Source organism: Meriones unguiculatus, chromosome 2, assembly GCF_030254825.1.
Source record: "Meriones unguiculatus strain TT.TT164.6M chromosome 2, Bangor_MerUng_6.1, whole genome shotgun sequence".
In the NCBI taxonomy this organism is placed as follows: domain Eukaryota; kingdom Metazoa; phylum Chordata; class Mammalia; order Rodentia; family Muridae; genus Meriones; species Meriones unguiculatus.
Genome location: NC_083350.1, coordinates 151,996,767 through 152,002,662, shown reverse-complemented (window position 1 = coordinate 152,002,662; position 5,896 = coordinate 151,996,767). Strand labels below are relative to the sequence as shown.

The following is a 5,896-nucleotide window of genomic DNA, read 5'->3' as shown; positions in this document are numbered from 1 at the left end:
TCCACAGGCCAGGACCACAGCAGATCCAGGTGGCATCACCAGCTACTCACATCAGGCTTTTCCCTGCTTCATTTGGGTTTCTAGTTCAGCCTCTTTTCATTGTGCACACATCCTTCTGTCCTATTTTTTTTCCCTTTTCCACTTCTTTATTACTTACTTGCCTTTTTTATTGGTGTCCCTGGTCCTTGAGTATTTGGGGTCATCTCAGGAGTAGTCTCCGGCGTGCTATTCACCTCGCAAACATTATGGTGCTGGGAATAATGGTTATCTTGGACATAGTCTGCCCCCAAGGCCTGTGTACCACAAGACTTGTGGTCACATCAAACTAGCTCCTTTTCTAGGCCCTCTGGCTCCAGGCTGGTGGTTGTATAAGGCTCATTGTTTTTTCATGGAATATTAGGCTACTGAACATTCAGATATTCATAGGTCAGAACACTGAGCACAGACATAGTTTCTCTCCTCTTTGTCACCTATCGAAACACATGTGACACAAGAGTCATACCTTCAAAGCCACTAGGAACCTGATTTAAATATCACCTTTTAAGCCAGACATGGTGGAGCACACCTTTAATCTCAGCACTCAGGATGCAGGGGCAGGTAGATCTTTCTAACTTCAAGGTCAGCCTGGTTTACATAGCAGTCTCTAGGAAAACTCTAGGACAGCTAGTACTACCTAGGGAGACCATGTTTCAAAAATAATTACATAAATAAATAATAAAATTTACCTTTGTGTTTTGATCAATTGTACCATGTAATATAAAGGTAGAATTTCCTTGTTTTTAATTGCTGAGTAGTATTCCATTGTGCAAATGTACCACAATTTCTGTATCCATTCCTCAGTTGAGAGATATCTATTTTATTTCCAGATTCTGGCTATTATGAATGAAGCTGCTATGAACATAGATGAGCAAATGTCTTTGTTGTATTGTGGAGTATATTTCAGATATATGCCCCAGAGTGGTATAACTGGATCTTGAGGTAGTACTATTCCTAATTTTCTGAGAAAGCACCAGACTGTTTTCCAAAGTGTTGGTACAAATTTACATTCCCACCATCAATGGAGGAGGATTCCTCTTTCTCTGCATCCTCTCCAGTAGGTTTTGTAACTTGAGTTTTTGATCTTAACCATTTGGATGGATATAAGGCAGAATCTCAGGGTCTTTTTGATTTGCATTTACCTGATGATAAGAATGTTGAACATTTCTTGAATGTTTCTCTGTCATTTGATATTCCTCTGATGAGAATTCTGTGTTTATCTCTATAGCTCACTTTTTAATTGGATTACTTTGTTTGTTGGTGTTGAATGCCTCCAGTTTTTCATATATTCTGTATATCAACTCTCTGTCAGATGTAGGGTTGGTGAAGATCTATTCCCAGTCTGTAGGCAGTTGTTTTGTTCTGATGAGAGTATCCTTTGCTTTACAGAAGCTTTTCACTTTCATGAGGTCTCATTTATTAATTGTTGATCTTAAAGCCTGTGCTCTTGGTGTTATGTTCAGGAACTTGTTTTCTGGGTCAGTGAGTTCGAGGCTCTTCCCCACTCTTTCCTTTTAACAGATTTAGTGTGTCTGGTTTTATGTTGAGGTCTTTGATCCACTTGGCCTTTAGTTTCATACAGGGTGATACCTATGGATGTATTTGAATTTTTCTATAGTACAACTTGAGGTCAGTATTGCAGATACCTCCAGCAGATCTTTTATTGTACAAGGTTGTTTTAGCTATTCTGGCTTTAGTGGGAAAGAAGTAAAAAGTATCTTGAGGTGTCAGGAGCTCCACAAGAAAGCCAACAGGGCCAACTACCCAGAGCCCAGATGGACTTTCTGAGACCAAAGCATCAACCAAGTACCACACATGAACTGGACTTAGCCCCCTACAAAATGTAGCATATGAACTGCTTCATTTATTGGTATTTAATTTCTACAGGAAGCTACCACAGAGGGCCTCTGAGAGACTCTACCCAGCAGGGTATCAAGCAGATGTTAGACTCATAGTCAAACATTGGGCAGAGTGCAGGGAATATCATGGAAGAAGGGTAAAATGAACAGATCTGGAGGGGACAGGAGCTCTACAAGGAAACCAACAGAGACAAAAATATCTGTGCCCAGGAGTTTCTGCAGAGGCTGAAAAATCAACCAAGGACCATGCAAGGAGAGAACCTAGACCTCCTGCTCAGATGTAGCCCTTGGGCTGCTCAGTTTCCACAGTGGTACCTTAGTAAAGGGATCAGGGGCAGTCTCTGGAAGAACTCAGTTGCTTTCTCTTTTATCACTTCCTTCTGGCGAGGTGGTCTTAGTAGGCCACAGGGAAAGAGGATCTAGACAGTCAGATGAGACCTGATAGGCTAGCATCAGATAGTAGGGAAAGGAAACCCCTCCTATCAGTGGACTACAGAGGGACATGCGGTGGGGGGGACAGGAAGAAGGGAGGGTGGGACTGGGGAGGAGATGAGGAAGCAGGCCATAGTTGGGACACAAAGTTGTAATAAACATTAATAATCATTAAAAATTTTAAAAAGAAAAGTAGAATTTCAATTTTTAAGAAAACTTTTTAATAAAATTTTTATTTTTTATATTAATAACAGTTTATTCACTTTGTATCCCAGTTATAGCACCCTCCCTCATTTCCTCCCAATTCTACCTTCCTTCCTTCATCTCCTCCCATGCCCTTCTCCAAGTCTACTGATAGGGGAGGTCCTCTCCCACCTCCATCTGACCCTAGGTTATCAGGTCTCATCAGGACTGGCTGCATTGTCTTCCTCTGTGGCCTGGCAAGACTGCTACCTCCTGGGGGAGGGGGGTTATCAAAGAGCCAGTCACTGAGTTCATGTCAGAGACAGTCCCTGTTCACCTTACTAGGGAACCCACTTGGATACTCAGCTGTCATGCACTACAACTGAAGGTAACTTTTTAATGGGAAAAGAGAATACACAAAATATATAAACAACATTTTTTGTACTTTATCATAATAACAGAAAAATCTGAAATTAAACGGGGATAAAATTTAAAAATGATGCTGTGATTTTAATAAGGTGAAATCAAGTTCTCACGAGACCTAGGATGGAAGGGGGAATTGTGTATATGTCAGAAAAAAAAAAAAAAAAGACTAGCCTTGTTAAAAAATCATGATGAGGTAGAAAACTTGCTTATATTTTCAAAGAATAGTAAAATGACCACTATAGTCAGAGCAGAAGGAGAGAGTGAAAGAGGGACACACACAGAGAGAGTGAGAGAGAGAAAAAAAAAATAGGAACAAAAGCATAAAGTAAAGGTTGTCAATAGTGAGGGGAGGTAATTAATGTGCTTGTAAGCCTTGATAAATACCTTTTTAAAAATGTGTTAGCTTCATCAGAAAGGAGGACTCTGGCTAAGATGCTCAATCTCATTCAGAAAGGCAAAAAGGATGGACATCAGAGGAGGGAGAAAACAGGGAACAGGACAGGAGCCTACCACAGAGGGCCTCTGAAAGGCTCTACCCTGCAGGGTATCAAAGCAGATGTTGAGACTCATAGCCAAACTTTGAGCAGAATACAGGGAATCTTATGAAAGAATTGGGAGATAGTAAGACATGGAGAGGACAGGCGCTCCACAAGGACAGCGACGGATCCTAAAAGCCTGGACACAGGGGTCTTTTCTGAAACTGATATTCCACTGAGTCAAAAACCACTCATAAAGATGGCCTGCAACCCCTGCACAGAAGTAGCTTATGGCAGTTCAGTATCCAAGTGGCCTCCACAGTAATGGGGACAGGGATTGTCTCTGCCATGAACTCATTGGCCTGCTTTTTGATCAATTCCCCCTGAGGGGGGAGCAGCCTTACCAGGCCACAGAAGAAGATAATGCAGCCACTCTTGATGAGACCTGATAAACTATGGTCAGAGGGAAGGGGAGGAGGACCTCCTTTTTCAGTAGACTGGGAGAGAGGAACAGGGGTGGGGAAAAGGTAGGATGGGATTGGGAGAGGAGAAGGGAGGGAGGTACAGGGGGGATACAAAGTGAATAAACTGTAATTAATAAAAATAAAAATCCATTTTCTCATACAAATGGTGAAGTACATTGGCTATGAGTTTTTTTTTGTGAGATACGATTTTTTATTTTATTTTTTATTAGTTACATTTTATTAATTCTGTATCCCAGTTGTATCCTGCTCCCTCATTCCCTCCCAAACCCACCCTCCCTCCCTCCCTCCCTCCCTCCCTCCCTCCCTCCCTCCCTCCCTCCCTCCCTTCCTCCCTCCCTCCCTCCCTCCCTCCCTCCCTCCCTCCCTCCCTCCCTCATCTCCTCCCTGCCCCTTTCAAAGTCCACTGATTGAGGAGGACCTCCTCCCCTTTCATCTGACCTTGATCAGGTATCTTCAGGACTGGCTTCAAAGTCCTCCTCTGTGGCCAAGCAGTACTGCTCCTCCCTTGGGGGATGAGGAGGTCAAAATGCCTGCCATTGAGTTTCCTGCCACTTTCTGGCATAACTTAGCTATCAGTATTTTGTTCTTTAATATATTGTCTATGTTCCTACAACATTTAAGTATATCACTGAAGGTGGGGAGATGCTTCACTATTTGAAAGCACTGGCTGTCCTTGAAAACATGCATTTGATTTTTGGCACTCTTAACCACCGAAACCACTCCCCATGGGTTATACTATGAATTTAGTAATTTGAATTTGTGAAAATTTGATCATGATAAAAATTAAATTACAGTCCTTCATATTTACTGCTTTATAATGTTTTGATTTTTAAGTGACAGAAATTTTACTTCTTCAAGGTTCTGAGTCTGACATTGCAGTAGTTCTCATATTATATACTGAATAAATTAGAATACTTACATTACCTTTATCTCAAACATTGATCATTTACTTGAATTATGTTGGCTTTAGAATAGATCAGATCCCTACTTGCTGTCAATGGTCCTAAAACCATGAATAAATTTCTTTTAGCTGTTCCTTTCCCTTCCTCTTTGCAACTATAGACCACCTAACCCTGTTCTCTACTCTTAAATTTACATCTTTTGTAAAACTTACATTTATTTAATTCATACGTAAAACCTAAAAATAAAAAATATTTTCTATGTAATCACATTAAAAAATAAAAATTAAAATTATTAACTAAAAATGTGTTAGCCTAATTTTTTTTGCTATAAGTACTTTCCCTTCATTACTCTCATATTTATTATTTTATCAGTATTGATTACATAATTTTTACATTTAAATATATTTTAATTATTTTCTTCTTCCTCAGTCTTTCCAGACCCTCTCCCTCTCCCTACTTACCCAACTTTATCTTTTTTCTAAAAATATCTAGCCAAACCCCAGTGCAACAACAAAAACTCCTCCAAACAGACAAACACGCAAGCAACAAGCAACCTATGAAACTGTAACCGTATAAAAGCACACAAAAATACTGTGAAGTCCATAATATCTCCATCAGCTACTCCTGCACCTGAGGCTTGTCCTGTCGTGACTGATCTACCCACTGTCACACTATTGGAGAAAACTGATTTTCCCTCTTGGAGCAGATTTAACTACTAACATTTACCTTAATGGCTAGGGTTTCCATTGATTGATTGTTTTAATTTGTGTGTTTGTTGTTGTTGGTTTTGAGACAGTGTTACTCTGTGTAGCCTTGGCTGTACTGGACTTGCTTTTTGAAACAGGCTGACATTGGACTCACAAAGATCCGACCATCTCTGCCTCCCTGTGTGCTGAGATTAAAGGCATGTGCAACCATGCCAAGGTTTGTTTTTGTTTTTTTTGTTTTTTGTTGTTTTTTTTTCAATGCAGTTTATTCAGAAACCTTGAACAATCCTCGGACCCTGGGGAAAGCCAGCCCACAGCTTAAATAGCCTCTGGGTAGCCAACCCAGGCATGCCACGTGGGCAATGCAGATAGGTCCACATACATGGAAGC

General features: G+C 40.7%; 1 non-coding gene across 1 annotated transcript; it reads right to left on the bottom strand.

Annotated features, from left to right (window-relative positions):
- Positions 1–392: 392 nt before the first annotated feature.
- On the bottom strand, positions 393–524 carry LOC132652631 (small nucleolar RNA SNORA17). Its single transcript, XR_009590225.1, has one exon. It is a non-coding gene; the product is annotated as a small nucleolar RNA SNORA17 (small nucleolar RNA).
- Between the last annotated feature and the right edge of the window lie 5,372 nt (positions 525–5,896).